Source organism: Erinaceus europaeus, chromosome 18, assembly GCF_950295315.1.
Source record: "Erinaceus europaeus chromosome 18, mEriEur2.1, whole genome shotgun sequence".
NCBI lineage: Eukaryota > Metazoa > Chordata > Mammalia > Eulipotyphla > Erinaceidae > Erinaceus > Erinaceus europaeus.
Genome location: NC_080179.1, coordinates 1,472,471 through 1,492,063, shown reverse-complemented (window position 1 = coordinate 1,492,063; position 19,593 = coordinate 1,472,471). Strand labels below are relative to the sequence as shown.

The following is a 19,593-nucleotide window of genomic DNA, read 5'->3' as shown; positions in this document are numbered from 1 at the left end:
CATCTATTTTCTGGATGAGTTGCTGTGTCCAGCTTAAAGACAAATCACAGGAAATTGTCCAGTAGTGGTCAGTTTCTGCATGTTGGGAGCCATGGCAACATGCAGACCTCACAAGCCGTCTTAATTTACAACCCATTTTCCTGGGTGCATAACTATTTTATTTTACACACAGGGAAGCCTAGAAATGAGGAAAGAGCTCTCTACAATTATAGCAAAGGGAAGGGTATAACCAGGATTTGTTTCTTTCTGTTATTCACATTGTGTGTAGAACAAGCCCTATACAAAAACTACAAGTGTTGTTAGCACCATCCCCAAGGTAAGGCTCATCAAACTTTCAGGTCAAGTAGAACATTACTACCAGGGTGCTGTGAAAGTCATGTCAGTTCACCTCTCTGCATGTCAGACTAAGGGAGTTCTCCTGAACACTTCTTTCATACAGAGGCAGGTAGCTCTAGAGTTCCCTCAGGACTAGATCCCGACCATCTTAATCTATAAGAAGGAGTTACCAAACACCTTTCTTTCATGTATTATCTTCATTTATTGTACAGAGACAGCCAGAAATCATGATGGTTGAGGAAGATAGAGAGGGCAAGAGACAGAGACACCTGGCCCCACTAAACACCTTTATATGGTTTTGAAAATGCACAGACATATACAGATATCTTGAGAAGCTTGAATTTTGGAGAAGAAATTTAGCTTATTGGCATAAATGAATAATGTTCAAACTCTGGAGTTGGAACTCTTATTATGTTCATTCTCAGTTATAATTATGGTTTCTAAATAAACTTTCCTCCATACTAGCTGTGATATGTAACTTGTGGTTATCTTAGAAAATAATCTATTGCTAACATTTCATAGAATAGAATACTATACCAAGGAAGCAGAGCTGAGTTAGCCAAAATCTCATCTTAGAAGCATAGCTAATGCACAAGCTTTAGGTATAGTAAAGAGGGCTTACGATTCCTCTAGAGCAATTGGGTGCCGTCTTATACAGTAAGCGCTAAGTTAGGAGTTTGCAACTTACCTCACTGCTTGTTCCCCAAGGACAATTTCTATCTTCTCCCAGTGAATGTCATTTCACTTGACCAGTCTGGTTTGTAAAGAACTGTTTTAAAACCAGCTACTTCTTATCTCTTTGGCCCCAATCTCTTCTTCTCTGACCACTCTTGATGTCCCCAATGGCTCAACATAGAATAAGGGGAGCAATTACTTTCAGGTTAGAAAAAATAAATACATAAGGGAACCCTTGCTCCTGAAGCTGATCTGTAGTCTGAGGAACTAGTACTGAATACAAGTGTCACCGTATCCTGGAGACCTGCATTTTAATTGCCAAAATTAAATTTGTCTTTATCATTAGCTTATGTTGTCTCTGTTTAAATTTATTCATGTATTCATTCATTACAGAGAGAACCAGAACATCACTCTGTTACATGGGACATAGAGGAGCTTCTACCAAGCTTCACACTTGAAGGTCCAATACTCTATCCACCTCGGCATTTTTCCCCAATTTTAAAGGAAATTAGTCAAATAAATTTCCATATTTAAGTCCTAAGCAGATGTTTAATACTGTTGGTTCTACTAAATGCATCACGTTCACACACACACACACACACATATTACAACTTTAGGCTATCTATTGAAAATTATGTCACTCAAGAAAAAAAAGAACCTTTACCATAAAACGATGTTTGAATTAAAATATACTCTTATAAAAGGCAAAAATATTAAAACACACACACACACAAATGTATGTCAGGAGTCAACTGATCAGGGGTGAGAATGTGACTAGAAGGAGGAAAATGAAGTTTTGGTGTATAAAGCTATTCTAAATGATGTCGCAATGGTAGAAATATGACATTTTGCATTTGGCAAAATTGTTAGACCAGTCTGGGAGATGGTGGAGTGGATAAAGCATTGGGTTCTCAAGCAGGAGGTCACAAGTTCTCTTCCCAGAAAGACATAAAGCAGAGCGATGGCTGGTTCTTTCTCTCTCTCTCTCTCTCTCTCTCTCTCTCCTATAATTCTCATAAATAAATAAATTTTTTTAAAAAACTGTTATACCAGTACAACCAAAGAGGGAACTATAAGGTAAACTAGGGTCTTCAATCAGTCACAGCACATCAGCAAGTGTTCAGCAATTTTTACAACTGAAGCGATCAAGTGAAGCCGATTAACAGTGGATGGAGGAGTCTGTGTGCTACAGGCTGAGAGGAGGAGGACTAAAGACGCCCTTTGCGATTCTAGTTGTTACTAAGCTTGGAAGTACCCTAAAAGTAAAGTATATAGAGTATTTTAATCATTTCTCTTTCTTTCACTGTGGGTCTAAATCCTTTTCCCTAAAATTGATTTAAAAATATGTCAGAGAAAAAAGCTTAAGTTTGCTATGGAGTAAAATGTCCTAAGCTAAAATGTTATGATAAAGCCACATAGAATTTCTGTTAACCGGAATCATAATACACATTATCTTTTGATGTGTTCATTTAATTTCTTTCTGGAGGAAGCAGTGGTGTTGGAGATAAAATTTCCAATAGCAGCTTCTTTAAGGGAAACCAGTCACCTGCTGGTCAAACATGTGCTCAACACATTTCATTTATATATATATATATAATTGTTTAGAGAGACGGAGGAGAGAGACAGAAAGAGACAGAGAGAAACACCAGAGCCCTGCTCAGCTCTGGCTTCTGGTGGTGTGGGGGATTGAACCTGGGACTTTGGAGCCTCAGGCATGACCCTCTCTTTGCATCACCATTCTGCTGTCTCCCTGCCCCATCAATACATTTCTCATGTCACTACGCACAGTGGGTGCTGCTTATGACCAGTCTTCTAGTGTGTTCCCTGGCTACATATTGTCAGGCATGACCCTCTCTCTGCATCGCTACTGTGCTGTCTCCCTGCCCCATCAATACATTTCTCATGTCACTACGCACAGTTGATATTGCTTATGACCAGTCTTCTAGTGTGTTCCCTGGCTACATATTGTCAGGGACCCACAATCTATTGGTGTTATTTGTTGGTTAAATTTATTTATTTTTTGTCCTTTCAAAGTGCCGTCTCATTTCACACAATAAACTCATATTTCAAATATGACTATAAATCGCAGTATTGACTCTGTTTGGAGGAGGCTATTAAAGCGATTGACATAGGGGCTGGGCAATGGCACTCATATCAACAGGCACAAGGACACAGGTTCGAGCCCTCGGTCTCCAGCTGCAGGGCAGACGCTTCATAAGTGGTGAAACAGGTCTGAGGATGTCTCTCTTTCTCTCTCATTTATCTCTCAATTTATCTCTTTCTTATTAAATAAAATAGAAAAAAATGACTGCTAGGAGGGTGGATTTGTAGTTCCAGAAGCAGACCCAGTGACAACACTGGTGGGAAAATAATAGAGATACAAGAATATGGATCCACCTGCCAACACCCATGTTCAGCGGGGAAGCAATTCCAGAAGCCAGACCTTCCACCTTCTGCATCCCACAATGACCCTGGGTCCATGCTCCCAGAGGGATAGAGAATAAGAAAGCTGTCAGGGGAGGGGATGGGATACGGAGTTCTGGTGGTGGGAATTGTGTGGAGTTGTACCCCTCTTATCCCTTTATATGTATATAAAAATTATATTAAAAATATGGAAGTAGAAAAGCAAGAAATAAAGTATCCACTGGAGTTTCTAACTTAAGTATTCCTAATGTTTGATAAGTTATGCAACTGTTTATGTATAACATCCACATGAGCCCTTACTTAAAGTCCTTATAGAAATAAGCTCATGCAAATGTCCACTTCCATTACGTGGTACCATACACTGAAATCTGAGCATTATATAGTTGACATCCTATATTAGAAGCAATATATATTCCACGTACTACAGAACCTCTTTCAGTTTTAAACAATTAGCATTTCAGTGGTGACAATACCATTCACCGAGCTTTCCTTTAGACCAGTGAAGGGGTTAAATAGAGAAAAAAGGTGCAAGGACTCAAGGCATGACTTCACTGAGTAGTCATCTGGCATGTATTTAGCTGAACTGAAAGGCTATATATATTTTTAAAGATTTTATTTATTTATTAATGAGAAAGATAGGAGAAGAGAGAAAGAACTAGACATTACTATGGGACATGTGCTGCCGGGGATTGAACTCAGGACCTCATGCTTGAGAGTCCAAAGCTTTACCACTGCGCCACCTCCCAGACCACTGAAAGGGGCATATTGATGCCGCATTAAGACAGATGCTGCTATGTTCCGAATCCAAACCGAAGTTTTCATATTTCAGACAGTTCCCTTAGCTGAAGTCAGGTTTTTCTCTTTTGTCCATTTCCATTTCACCACTCACAGCTGACTTTTTTCAGCTAGCAACAGAGAAGGAGAGAGAGACAGAGAGGGGAAAAGGGAGAGGGAGAGGGGGAGGGGGAGGGAGAGAGAGGGGGAGAGAGAGAGGAGAGAGAGAAGGAGAGGGAGAGAGAGAGAAAAGGAGAGGGAGAGAGAGAGGGAGAGAGACAGAGAGAGAGAGGGAGAAGGAGAGGGAGAGAGAGAGAGGGAGGAGAGGGAGAGAGAGAGGGAGAGGGAGAGAGGGGGGAGAGAGAGAGAGGGAGGAGAGGGAGAGAGAGAGAGAGAGAGGGAGAGAGGGAGGGAGGGAGGGAGGGAGAGGGAGGGAGGATGCAAGCTACAGGACTGAAGTCTCCTTCCATCCTGGGGCTGGACTTGTACCTGAGTTCCACTCAAGCAAAGCCGTGAACCATCCAAGGAAGCTGTTTTGCTGACCCATTCTCTCATTTTGTTAAATCTTTTTTTTTTTTCATATAAAGAACATCTCATCTTATTAAGTGTTCAGAGAACAACTTGATGTTTCCTTAAGCATTATATTTTTGAATGGAAGGAAAAGAAAGAAAAATAGTTTTAGTTTAGCTTGGAATATGACTGAAAAAATGGAAATGAGCAAATCCATTATCTCTAGCATAAAGATATTGAAAAAAAACAGCTAGAGAAAAAACCCCCACGTACTCATCAGTCTCAAGTGGAACTGTGAGACTTGCTAAAGCACAGATATGAAAGAAAGAAAGCCTTGCCAACATGTCAGCCCCCTTACTACCATCCAAGCTTCCCCCAGTTGCTGCATTTCCTTTTGTAAGAAATGTCAAGATTTCGTCAAAAAGTCTTTTAACTTGGATAGTTTCCGTGCAGTTGTCTGGCTATTTTCACTCTCTGGTTTGCAACTTCTCTTGCACCAGTTGTCATTTCTGTAACCTTTCCAACAGCGACTGTGCAGTCCTGGGACCATGATGCGGAATGTCTCCCACAAGCCATCTGTTCCTAGAGCAACCAACAACTGTTGGCCTTGGGAAGCTCTTTGCACAAATGGAGAGGAAACTGCTCAGAAACAATAGCGTGAAACCTTCTCAGAGGCTGAAATCCCTAGCATAATGGGAAAATGGTTGACACAGAAAGACCGGCATTATTTGGGTAAAAGATTTCAAGTCTGGAAAAATAAAATAAAACAAACCCCAGAAGAGGAAAACCCTTTTGCGATTCACTCTTCCATCACAGTCACATAATGTTGTACATCAAAACAAAAATTTACATAGGGTGCTACATTCTATAAATCATGCAGCATGCTGAGCTGAACAGTCACAGAAAATTGAGAAAGAATTCACAATACTGACCCCTCCAAACATGTATATATGCATATGTCTGCACTGTGTGTGTGTGCACGCACATATATAAACCTATTTTATGTTTCTGAACTCTCTGCGTCCCCCCCCCCAATTTTTATCACCGGTTTTCATCATTATAGTGAAAAACAATCAACAAAACAAAAGAAAGCAACCCCATAATCATAGCAGTAGTTCAATTTGTGCCCTGTCCTCTCTGGCATTAAAGTGAAAGGAGTAACGCTCAGGACAAGTAAAAAATGGAAAAGCTATGTGTCAGTCAGAAGTGTGTGCTACTCGCCCTCAAGTTTCTATCCAGACACAGTCCTGTGAGCGGCATCGACCCTTCTGGGAAATCAGAAATGGAACTTTACGACTTTTCTCCATACAGACTTAGCTCTCTACTGCTTTTGGGTGGTGAATGATCACTAATAATTCCAAGTTGATTCAAACTCATTTTCATGAGATTGCTGAGTCACTGAGGATAGATTCTGGAAGAAGCAAACGGCCTACAGTGACTAGTTTGAAGCTTGATAATATGTTGTTTAAATATTTAGTGTCGTTTCCAGAATAACCTTGGGAAAGATGTAGGGCAGATATCATCACCCTTTTAAGGATGATCCTTGAAATGTGTTTGTCTCCTTTTCTTTCTTTAGTGGAACGTGTCTGCGAACTCAGCTCTGACTGTAAAGCGATCCGCCTCAGAAGGCCGCCGCAGGACTAGTAAGACAGTTGACTTGTCCTGAGCACAGTCAGATCAAAGCCCGTCTTCCATAACTCTCGGGGAAGGCTCCGTGTGGTGGTATCTGCCTGTCTGTTTCCTTTCTGACTTTTACAGATTTACTTCTCTCTCTCTCTCTCTCTCTGATAAAGACAGAAAATGAGAGGGCAGAGGGAAGTACAGAGAGAAACAGAGACATCTGTAGCACTGCTTCACTTCCTGTGAAGCTTCCCCAATGCAGGTGGGCACCAGGGGCTTGAACCGGGCTCCTCACACACTGCAACATGTGTGATCTAACAAATGTGCCACCGCCCACCCTGTATCTGTTTCTCTATAGGCGAAAAATTGGCATGGAGTGTGAAGACCAAAAAGTAGAAAAAAAAATAGCCAAAAAGTCACTGCAAGGATGAGTATTTGGCGAGAAGTGTCAGAGGGCCACATATACTTGACCAAGGACATATACAAGGACATATACTTGACCAAGGACATATACTGGACAAAGGACATATACAAGGACATATACTTGACCAAGGACATATACTTGACAAAGGACATATACTTGACCAGGGGCATATACAAGGACATATACTTGACAAAGGACATATACAAGGACATATACTTGAGCAAGGACATATACAAGGACATATACTTGAGCAAGGACATATACTTGAGCAAGGACATATACAAGGACATATACTTGACCAAGGACATATACTTGACCAAGGACATAAACTTGACCAAGGACATATACAAAGACATATACTTGACCAAGGACATATACAAGGACATATACTTGACCAAGGACATATACTTGACCAAGGACATATACTTGACAAAGGACATATACAAGGACATATACTTGACCAAGGACATATACTTGACAAAGGACATATACAAGGACATATACTTGACCAAGGACATATACTTGACCAAGGACATATACAAGGACATATACTTGACCAAGGACATATACAAGGACATATACTTGACAAAGGACATATACAAGGATATATACTTGATCAAGGACATATACAAGGACATATACTTGACCAAGGACATATACTTGACAAAGGACATATATAAGGACATATACTTGACCAAGGACATATACTTGACCAAGGACATATACTTGACAAAGGACATATACAAGGACATATACTTGACCAAGGACATATACTTGACAAAGGACATATACAAGGACATATACTTGACCAAGGACATATACAAGGACATATACTTGACAAAGGACATATACAAGGATATATACTTGACAAAGGACATATACAAGGACATATACTTGACAAAGGACATATACAAGGACATATACTTGACCAAGGACATATACTTGACAAAGGACATATACAAGGACATATACTTGACCAAGGAAATATACTTGACAAAGGACATATACAAGGACATATACTTGACAAAGGACATATACGTGACAAAGGATATATACAAGGACATATACTTGACCAAGGACATATACTTGACAAAGCTCCAGGTCATCTCCTGCCTAAATTGCTGTTTGTTGTAGAAATCTTAATTGGCTTCAATCGCTGACCATAAGGACAACTCCTCTCCTTGCTTCCTATAGTTTACATCCCTATACTTGTGTTTTAAACTGACTAGTAATGAATGAGCCAAGCAATTCCTTGACCTCCTTCCTTAACTTCATTAAAAGCAAGCTTCAATCCCTCTCTGTGTGTATCTCTACCTCTCTCTCTCCCTCACGTAAGACTGCTGTGTGGTTTGCAGTCATGTTGTCAAATTCCCAGGTCCCACAAGCAATAACCTTTGATTATACTTTTATGTTTTCTAGTAGTTATTTCTGAAAGGCGCCTCATAATCTTAATAAGAATCTGTGACTTCTGGTGCCTCTGAAAATCTTTTGCATAAACTTTGTGCTATTTATTGACTTGGTTGAGGGACTTCTTAGAAGGGGGGGGGGAGGGAGAAAGAGAAAAAGGGAGAGAGAAAGCTAGCTAGATCTACTCCACCTCTTAAAAAACAAAACAAAACAAAAACAAAACAAAAAACTAGTCCAGTAACAAGGTTGGTTATTGACAAGCTGATATTGGTATATAACAGTGAATCAATCAATCAAGGACATATACTTGACTGGCAGACTTAGAAACTGTTTTATAATGTCAAAAACACATCAAATTCTACTCACAATTTATATAGTCTGAGTTTTAAAGACTAAATTGTGCTTTTGCTACTTAGCTCTCTAAGATTACTTACTGTCATGTTATCAGGGAATATAGATGATATACATAGTTTGAATACAATATTTCACAGACAATATAAAGATTTTTAAATGTCTAACTACAAATACCAATAGCTTAAAAATGCAGGATCTGGGGATGGGATACGGAGTTCGGGTGGTGGGAATTGCGTGGAGTTGTACACCTCTTATCCTATGGTTTTTCAGTGTTTCCTTTTTATAAATAAATAATAAAAAAGACTCATTACACCAAATTCACAAATGTGAATTAAATTATTTAAGAAAAATATATTAATATGTATATATCCATATGTAAATATACTTATTTAAAGTTTATTAAATAAGCATGTGATAAACTGATCATCCCATAAAGAGCAAAAAAAAAAAAAAAGATGCAGGATCTTAAAGTCAGGAACCACATGTGGTAAGTCTTACATAAAATATAATGTAATATAATTAATATGGTAGTTTTATGATTTTGTCATATTTTAAAATCTTTCTAACAATTAAAGTTGGAAGACAATATAGTTGGATTCTGGAAAATAACTCTAAGCCATAATACTATTCAAACCTACAACCTTATTTTTTGGATGAATTCTTTTGCCACTTTGTTACTACTCCCAGTTTGTTAAATTTCACTTCATGAATGCCTAATACAGAACATTTTAAGGCCTAAATCATAAAAGATTGGAGTTTGATGATTCACGAGTCTATAATAGTATACCATGCCTCTCTTTGGGTCTCTGGTCTGTGAACCCGTCAGACCATGTCTTACCTTATATGTATTATTCATTGCTCTTATACTCAGAAGGCAATCTCACAGACTGCATGCAGCTGCTTCAATCTTTCTTTTTATAAGGAAGTTTTCATGTCCAATTGAACTAATTACCACAGCTAGTTAACTCTCAATTATGTGGGTAAAACAAATCATGCTATTTAAAAAGGTGTGATTGTCACTGCAAGTGATCTTTTTGTAAATGGATGAGACTATGTCAGACCTATAGAGACCCCTTCTGACAAACTAGACATTGTAAATTCTGGGTGAGTAATTATAAATCCCCTACATGCCAGTGAACTTCTTGAAAGTGATAGCAAACATGTCGAGTCCATTCCAGCATTTTAGCCCACTGGTTCTCAGCTGGGGAGCCACTTTGCTTCTCCTTGAGATATTTGGCAATGCCTGAAGATATATTGGGATGTAAGACTGGGAAGAGACACTACTGTCATCTAGTGGATAAAGGTTAGGGTTGTATCTGGTCTCCAGGCAGCCTCAAATGCATTCCCTCACACAAGGATTATTTAGCTCCTAGCACAGGCAAGGCTGAGATACTTCAAGTCTTATGGGCTCAGATACATGGCCATTAAAAAAAAAAAAAAAATCTTACTAGTTACAACCCAAATCAACCTTTCTTAAATTTTAAATTGAATTGAATTAGCTGAAGTCAATCTGTCTTCCTTTCACACTTGATTGCCTGTTAATTTTTCTTGTGTCCAGCTTATGCACAATATAGTATATATGAAACTTCTGATAAATTTCCTCTTTTGAACTTTTTTAGTTTATGGAATTAGAGAAGTGGCATCTATGATTTCCTAAAAAAAAAAAAACCTGACACTTCTTCTTCTTCTAGCGTTTGCCCTTCTTCCGTAGCCAGTCAACAGCATCAGGTTGAGCCTGATGTAAAGTTTCGAGACCTCCTTTGAATCTGCAGAGGTGGCAGTCGTTGACTATGTGGGTCATAGTCTGTCTGTAGCCTCAGGGGCAGTTCGGGTCGTCTCTGGCTCCCCAACCTGACACTAAGAGAAGATATTCCTGGGAGTCTGGCGGTAGCACAGCAGGTTAAGTGCAGGTGGTGGGAAGTGCAAGGACTGGCACCAGGATCATTAGGTGTGGGGAATAGGCCCTGGGTCCCAGGAAGTCAGGCCAGTGCTTCCATGGAGGGAGAGTTGACCCCCAACTCTCCCTTTAGGTCAAGAGATGGGCAGGTTCCCCTAACCTCTTGAACTAATGATGGATGGCTTCTCTGGGAAAGGTGGCTACCTTTCTGCACACGCCTCTCCTCTCCCCTTAAAACAAAGGCCATGGATTGCTGTGCATTGTGTTTGGCCTAACTTGAAAGCCACCACTTAACATTTCTGCTCAAATGCACCTCCTCCTCCCCCTTCCTCTCAAGTGCCTGTAGTTTACCTCCCCCCCCCCCCCCCGGGGAAATATGCTTTGTGAAGCTTGTGACCAAACCTTGAGTGGTAATTCTTCATTTGTGGTCAAATAGTTTGTAGGTCAACAGGCAGCTATGCCTTGTGTTGCTCTGTGCTTGGGTGCATGATGGCCTTGACCTTCTACCTGGGCAATGGGTATATGTACTTGCTTTCTCTCCCAAATAAACAAATCGCCCTCCAAGGCTTTTCCCAGGGCTGACTGAAAATTTGTCTCCCTGTTCCATTGCCCTTGACACACTGAGCTGCTCCAGACCCAGAGGGGCTGCTTCTGACCTCCAGCTCCCAATGGGTCCGGTGGAGCCAGGAGCAAGCCTGCATGTAGGTGTCTGTCTTTCTCTTCCCTTCTGTCTTCCCCTCCTCTCTCCATTTCTCTCTGTCCTATATAGCAATGGCGACATCAATAACAACAATAGTAACTACAACAACAATAAAAAACAACAAAGGCAGCAAAAGGGAAAATAAATAAATATTAAAAATTATATATATATATATATATATATATATATATATATATATATATATACACATTCCTAAAGGTGTATTTTTAGGTTCATATCATGTCAACTTTGGAACTTCTCAGTCACATTGGTTTGAATGGAGAGAAAACAGAGGCTAAATGACACACACACACACACACACACACACACACATATATATATATATATATGTGTATATATATATATATATATGAATATGATAGGTGGTAGCTAGACAGACAGAGTATAGGTAGATAAATAGATGACAAATTATAGGTTATAACAAGATCCAATGCCCATTCATGATCAAAACATTAAACAGAATGCTTCAGTAACTGACTTTATATAAATTTATAAGTGCTTTGGGTGATTTTGATTAGTTACTCATCTTTTTATCATTGTAATTTATCGAAGAGTTCCTACACTTTTCTTCTTCTGTAAAGTGACTTAAAAATGCAAATTTCTCGGGAGTCAGGCGGTAGCACAGCAGGTTAAGCGCATGTGGCTCAAAGCCCAAGGACAGGTACAAGGATCCCAGTTCAGGCCCCCGGCTCCCCACCTGCAGGGAAGTCACTTCACAGGTGGTGAAGCAAGTCTGCAGGTGTCTGTCTTTCTCTCTCCCTCTCTGTGTTCCCCTCCTCTCTCCATTTCTCTCTGTCCTACCCAACAACAACGATGTCAATAATAACTACAACAATAAAACAAGAGCAACAAAAAAAAATAAATATTTTTTAAAATAGTAAATTTCTCTTTAATTTTCTACATTAATCTTTTGTAGATGAAAATTTGTGGTTTTATTAGACATCTCCTAAATAATCAGACCCTGAGTATATTTACATATGTATGTATGTATATACATAATAATAATACAATTGCATTTTAAATACTTGCATAAATATTTGGCAGAAATAATTGGTTGAGTTGTTTGGTTTCTATTTATTGATTTTTATATTTAACACAAAGAGACGGGTTGCAGTGTAGGTTTATATGAAGGGAAATTTAGAGTTTCTCCTAGTTAAACAAGTATCTTCAAAATTATGTTGGTAAAATTACGTCAAGTGTAAAATCCTCAATTATCTGTAGAATTATCTTTCACACTCTCAGTTTCTAAAATGGGATTAATTTTAAATGGGAAAATTGGGCATGTAGGTGTCCTTGGTGACCCAAAGAGGTCATTCCAATAATAAGAAACAATAGCTCTATACTATCATATATAAATGACAATCACAGAAGTAATTTTCTTGGGTTGCACTGGAGTATTTCAGCATAATGCCTATGAGGAAGTTGAACAGAAACCCTTGAATGCTCAGATTTGCAGTGCAATATCCAGATACAAAAGATTCAATGAAGTCATTATACAAGAAAATGTGAGATAAATGGATATTTTATATGTTAATACCAAAGCTATGTATTTCTTAAACAGAACTATCTACACAATATATTGGATGAAAGAGGAATTCTACAAAACCTTTTCCCTAAGTAAGGTTGAGCTGAACAGATGATTTCATATGCCTAGTTCTAAAGCAGTGTGACTTTATACTAACATGAGACAGTACTTAAAAAGGAAGGGGACCTTTTAGTTCATGAGTATAAACCTAGGAGATAATTAGCTTTTATCACTGTGGAATAGAAATGTTATTACCACTGCATTATTAGCACTCTGCCCACTGTCCTATACTTTATACTTTTTTTTGATGATGATTAGACAGAGAGCCATGACATCATCGCCACAGACAATAACTTAGATCCACCTGAATATCACATGTCAGGTTCAGGGGAAAAAAAAAATAGTATAGTCATGGACTCTTCGGAATATAACTAAAATAGGACTACTATCTACAAAACAGAGAACCCCCACACTCTTCATATGAACTTTTCCAGCCTTTAGGTTCATGATTAGTCAACAATATATTTGGCTTTGTATGTTAAGTCTTTTTTCAGCCACCAGGTTCCAGATGCTAGCACGATGCCAACCAGACTTCCCTGGACAGACGACCCCACCAGTATGTCCTGGAGCCCCACTTTCCCAGAGCCCTGCCCCACTAGGGAAAGAGAGAGACAGGCTGGGAGTATGGAGCCACCTGCCAACACCCATGTTCAGCGGGGAAGCAATTACAGAAGCCAGACCTTCCACCTTCTGCATCCCACAGTGACCCTGGGTCCATGCTCCCAGAGGGATAGAGAATAGGAAAGCTGTCAGGGGAGGGGATGGGATACGGAGTTCTGGTGGTGGGAACTGTGTGGAGTTGTACCCCTCTTATCCTATGGTTTTGTCAGTGTTTCCTTTTTATAAATAAAAATTTTAAAAAGTAAGTTGAGATGGATGAGGTAGTTTGAAAAGGAGAGAAGGACAGACACAGCTAGTGAAGTTTCCCTGCTGCAGGTTGGAAGTGAGAGCTCAAACGTGTGTCCTTCTGCACAGCAATCTGGCTCTCAACAGAGCACCACCACCCAGTACCCCCACTGCTCTACACTTTTAAGCAAAGGCTATTCCTAGAACCCTGCCTTCAATCTAATGATTTCACCACATGTGTGAAAATGATCTGTCTCAGTCTCTACATGAAAAGTGTCATTGGCCCATGAAATGAAGACTCAACTTTTTTCTTCATCTTCCTCTTCCACCATTTCCATACGATCAACCTGAGTGAACACAGTTCAAGAAAACGGGGAGATGGTAAATCCTGCTCCCGCATGGACACACTGACCTACCCAGGCCGTCGTCTGCTGTTATTGTCGTTCTCCGCCCCACAATGTAAATTCTACCAAAAATAACATCAATCTTTGACCATACCCAAATTTTTAAGGATACAGAAGTTAAACACTTTTTAAATGTTTTGATATTTATTTTACCAATTAAATAAACCACAAGATTATGAAATAGATGTTGATGTTGCTTAGGCCATATTGACTCATGAAGTTTGCTGTGGTGCATTTAATGCCTTCTGAGAGACTTGAGTTTGCTGTGGTGCATTTAATGCCTTCTGAGAGACTTGAATTTGCCTACCTTTCTATACAGAACAGCCCTTCAAATGTATGGCAGGCAGCTTCCTTAAGATTCAGCTTGGTCAAGAAGTACGAGAAGATGTAGCAGACACTGAAAAAGAAATGGGAAATTCTATAAAGATCAGACAATGATTTAGAAACCCTTGGGGAAATAAAAGTTATTACTCTCATTACTTTTTAGTAACTTGTAAGGTCAAGCACAATTTGTGGATGAAATAAATCTTGTGCTTGAAAACTCATATAAAACCTTAACGTTTAATATGCAGAGTTTTTTTTCCCTTGCAGTATCCACCACAGAAACAATAATAAGCGTACAGTTACTTATTCAGATGTTTCTTCTCCACTGAGTCAAGAGCAGGATACTGAGAAGTATGGTCTCACCTAGGATTACAGTCAACTAGCAATGAATGCTTCCTAAGATTTGAAACACAGACTCAGACTCATCTGACTGATTTAATGCACAGGTTGTGAGAGGTGTTAAGACAGGGGAGGCCTGAAGGGGTGGGCCGAGATGGAGGCTGGGACCCACCTGGCATGAGCTCTGCAAAGAAACTGCTGCAAATTCGGGAATTTCAGGTGATGGCAGGATTCCCAGGTCGGTGGTGCAGGAAGTAGGCAGGAGAGGTCCAGGGAGAGCCAGGGCGGAGCCACATAACCCACCCTCAAGCTGGCTAACTGGGGCTGAAAGGGACAATAGAAGCACAGGGCTCCAGCCAATTGCAGATGCTATGGTGACGCCAGCCTAACTTCACTACATGGAACACCTCACCATGTGTCCTGGAGCCTCCCCTCCCCAGAGCCCTGCCCCACTAGGGACAGACAGACACAGGCTGGGGGTGTGGCTCCACCTGCCAACACCCATGTCCAGTGGAGAAGCAATGACAGAAGCCAGAACTCCCACCTTCTGCCCCCCATAATGACCCTGGGTCCAGACTCCCAGAGGGTAAAGAACAGGAAAGCTTCCAAGCAAGGGGATAGTTAGTAAACGGAACTCTGGTGGTGGGAATTGTGTGGAATTGTACCCCTCTTATCCTATGGCCTTCTGATCATTATTAAATCAATTAAAAAAAAAGATATGTGAGACTTAAACAAACCAAACTAAGAATGCAGCCATCTAAACAATAAATAGAGGTAGAGGAAAATGAATATTATTGTCCTAAATAGGTACCTACATTTTTCCCCTTGGGTGACTGAGTTTGAATTTGATTATGGTACCATCTGGACGACAATTTAAATGTTAAAATAGTTCATGCAAATTACAAATTCAAATTTGATTGATAAATTTTGTTTATATAGAGTAGTACATTTAAAAGTTAACATGGAAAGTCAGTGCAAGTATTTTAGACAGTGATGCTTATTTTTAAATGATTCTACACTGACTAGTTCTTAAACCACAAAGACTCCAAGAACCTAGCTTTCACACCACAATGCATGTTCTCTCTTGCCCATCCCTGTCCCTATTTTTCCATTTGTGCTTTCCTCCACATACTTATCCCATGCAATTTAATCTCTACTTTAAATTGCATCTGGGTACACTGTAAAAATGACACATCTCTTCCCTGCACAGTTCAAAATCTACTGAAGGATAAAAGCAAAAGTCTGGTAGAAAAAAAAAAGAATAAATAAATAAAGCTTCTAATAATAGTAGAAAATCTATTCATGAAAGGATAACTTGCAAAAAATGTAATGGCAAAATTTGAACAAATTATAAGCAAGCAAGCCCATTTCCACTTGATGACGTCTGAGTAATCCCAGCACTTGTGAAGCCCAGATCCTGTAGAGAAAGAAGTCCCGCAGGGCTAACACAAAGCTCCTTTTCCTGGTGGGATAATTCTGAAGTGACAAGATCTGAGAGGCTAAAAAGACGCAGGAGAGAAGGACAGGAGATATTCAAGTGCTCTAATCGCAAAATTGGGCAAACTCAGGAGGGTATATTGTCTTTTATTTCTCTCTTGATCAAGTCACTTTTTGTGATTAATACTTAAGTCTGATCATCATGCTAATTGTTTCCAGAGGAAAAGCAAAACTTTCTCTTTAGTGGTAGACCACAGAACTTACTTTGATACAAATCAATTAATAGAGACGATTAGAAATTCACACTTCTGTGTCATCTTGTGGCATTTGGAACACACTGTAAACTCAAGAACAGGTAAGGCAAAAATCTGTTGTTAAAAATATAAATAAAACAACGATCAAAAACATTTGTTTGTCCTATACCAGCTGTAGTGATTGATCAACATTCTGATTTCCACTTTCCATCTAAAACGAGTCTTCTTTTAATCTATTTTAATGGAGTGAAAATATATATTTTTCATATTGTCATGGTTGAGAAGTGGCCTGGTCTTTTTCTCATTTAAAAAATGTTTAAGAGACAGACAGAGAGAGAGGATACTCATTAAAATCAGGTCTAGGGAGAGAGTTTAATGGTTTTGCAAAAGACTTTCTTGCCTGAGGCTCTGAAATCCTTCATTCAGTCCTCTGTACCACCTTGCAACAGAGTTGATTGGTACTCTACCAAAATAAACAAAGACATGTTAGAATATACTTATACAACCATGGTATAGTCAGTTAAAAATGGTTATGTTCATTTTAAAACAAATGTAAAGGAGTGGATTTAAAAAGTTATTGTGTGTGGGGGGGTGTGGTCAAGTTAGGAGAATAGAACCATTGGTTCTTGACAAAAATGTCACACCAACATTTTGTAACTTGGAGATTTTGCCTAAAAATGAATGAGCTGGCGTATATATATATATATATATATATATATATATATATATATATATAACACTTTTAGATAAAGGGCTTCATGTTTTATATCTCTTCCACTCTCTGTTATAAAGTATAAAGAATAATTCAAGTGTGGCAACAATAATTTCAGTTTCCAAATCTACCCAGCTCATGTATGTGTAGACTGTTAGATTACTGTAATTTTTTAAAAAAGCTAAATACATGTATACCAGAGAAATGTCATTATTCCATTAATTGTTTTTAATTTCTTTATCTTTTTTCTTTTTTTTGTTTTGTTTTTAATATTTATTTTATTTATTTATTCCCTTTTGTTGCCCTTGTTGTTTTATTGTTGTAGTTATTATTGTTGTTGTCGTTGTTGGATAGGACAGAGAGAAATGGAGAGAGGAGGGGAAGACAGAGAGGGGGAGAGACAGACAGACACCTGCAGACCTGCTTCACCGCCTGTGAAGCGACTCCCCTGCAGGTGGGGAGCCGGGGTTCGAACCGGGATCCTTATGCCGGTCCCTGCGCTTTGTGCCACCTGCGCTTAACCCGCTGCGCTACAGCCCGACTCCCTCTTTTTTTCTTTTGTTCTTCTTGCCACTGGAGTTACTGCTAGGCCTCAGCACCAACGCGATGAGCCCACCGCTCCCAGCAGCCATTCTCCTTTCCTTTCTTTCTATCTGATTGGGTAGGACAGAGAAAAAGTTGAGAGAGGATGGGGACATAGAAAGGGAGAGATAAGGGCGCTTGTGAAGCCTCCCCCTGCAGGTGGGAGTGAGGTCTCAATTAGGCCCTTGAGCATGAAGTTACGTGAATTTAACTGCCTCCCATGCCCATTAGTGATATTTTTCTCTGAACTCAAAATTCAATGTTTAAGTAAGGTTCATGAATAGCCCGTCACTATATGTGGGTAACCTATGGGTGGTATATTAGGTATATATGTGGTTATATGATTACATATGTACATACATGCCCCATGCTTGAGAGTCCAATGCTTTATCCACTGTGAGTTATGATAAAATTTGTAGAACAAGCCATGTAGGGAGAAGATCTTTACATGACATACATCAAACAAAAGGCTAATAACCAAAATATATAAAAAGCTCAACAAACTAAGAAACAACAACAACAAAAAAAACCAAATGACCCCATCCAAAAATGGGGAGAGGATATGAACAGAATATGCACCAAGGAAGAGATCCAAAAGGCCAACAGATATAAGAGAAATTGCTCCAAGCAATTGACTATCAGAGAAATGCAAATAAAGACAACAATGAGATACCACCTCACTCCTGGGAGAATGTCACACATCAGAAAAGGTAGCAGCAGCAAATGCTGGAGAGATTGTGGGGACAAAGGACCCTCCTGCACTGCTGGTGGGATGTCAGTGGGTCCAGCCCCTGTGGAGAGCAGTCTGGAGACTCTCAGAAGGCTAGAAGTGAACCTGCCCTGTGACCCTGCAATTCCTCTCCTGGGGATAGATCCTAAGGAACCCAACACACCCATCCAAAGAGATCTGTGCACACCTGTGTTCATAGCAGCACAATTTATAACAGTCAAAACCTGGAAGCAGCACAGGTGTCCAACAACAGATGAGTGGCTGAGTAAGTCATGGTCTATATACACAATGAAACACTACCTCAGCTATTAAAAATGGTGAATTCATCTTTTTTCACATCATCTTGGATGGAGCTTGAAGGAATCATGTGAAATGAGATCAGCCAGAAAGAGAAAGATGAACTGGTAGACTGATATTTGCTACTGGTGGATTTTTAAAAATATTTTATTTACTTATATATTTTGGATAGAGATGGTGAGAAGAAGAAGAAGGAGGAGGAGGAGGAGGAGGAGAAGAAGAGGAAGAAGAGGAAGAAGAGGAAGAAGAAGAAGAAGAAGAAGAAGAAGAAGAAGAAGAAGAAGAAGAAGAAGAAGAAGAAGAAGAAGAAGAAGAAGAAGAAGAGAGAGGGAGAGAGACCTGCCACACTGCTCACTGCCCCTGAAGCTCCTCCATCCTGCAGGTGGGGACAGGGCTTGGGCACAATTCCTTGCACAGTCTACTGTGTGCACTCAACCCCCAGGAAGCAGTGTGTTCAAGGAGACAGTTGTGACACACAGAGAAATAGATTTTACTGATTAGAACAACATCTGACTAGTTCTTTGCCTTCTCCCACGAAAAATCAAATTATTAATAATCTGCAATTAAAATATCCACCTCAACTAAAGGATATTTGTTCAAATGGGATAAGAAGTAATCAACTGAGTGTAACTGAAGTGAAATTAAGAAATGTGAACTATCGCGACACAGGGACAGCACAAACGTGTGACTGACTGTTCTCTGTCCTCTCAGAAAACCCCTATTCTCCCCTGATGATCACATCCTGCTTCTGCCAGACTCAGTTACGTTGCAGCATATATACACGCCTCTTCTCAGTCACTGAACATCACATTAATGCATTCTCATCGTTTCTAAACCATCATATCCTTGTCAGTTTCCTACGTAGAAGAAGGGTCTAGTCTAGTTTTCATCTTAAGGGCCCAGTACCAAGCAGAATTCAGTGAATGGCATCTATTCAAGAA

At 39.6% G+C, this 19,593-nt stretch overlaps 1 long non-coding RNA gene across 2 annotated transcripts in view; it reads right to left on the bottom strand.

Annotated features, from left to right (window-relative positions):
• The window catches only part of LOC132534295 (uncharacterized), a 625,528-nt gene that overhangs the window by 276,633 nt on the left and 329,302 nt on the right, over positions 1-19,593 (bottom strand). For both annotated transcript variants that reach the window (XR_009546017.1, XR_009546018.1), the window contains exon 3: positions 14,285-14,374. This is a non-coding gene — a long non-coding RNA (uncharacterized LOC132534295). The remainder of the gene's footprint in view (positions 1-14,284; positions 14,375-19,593) is intronic.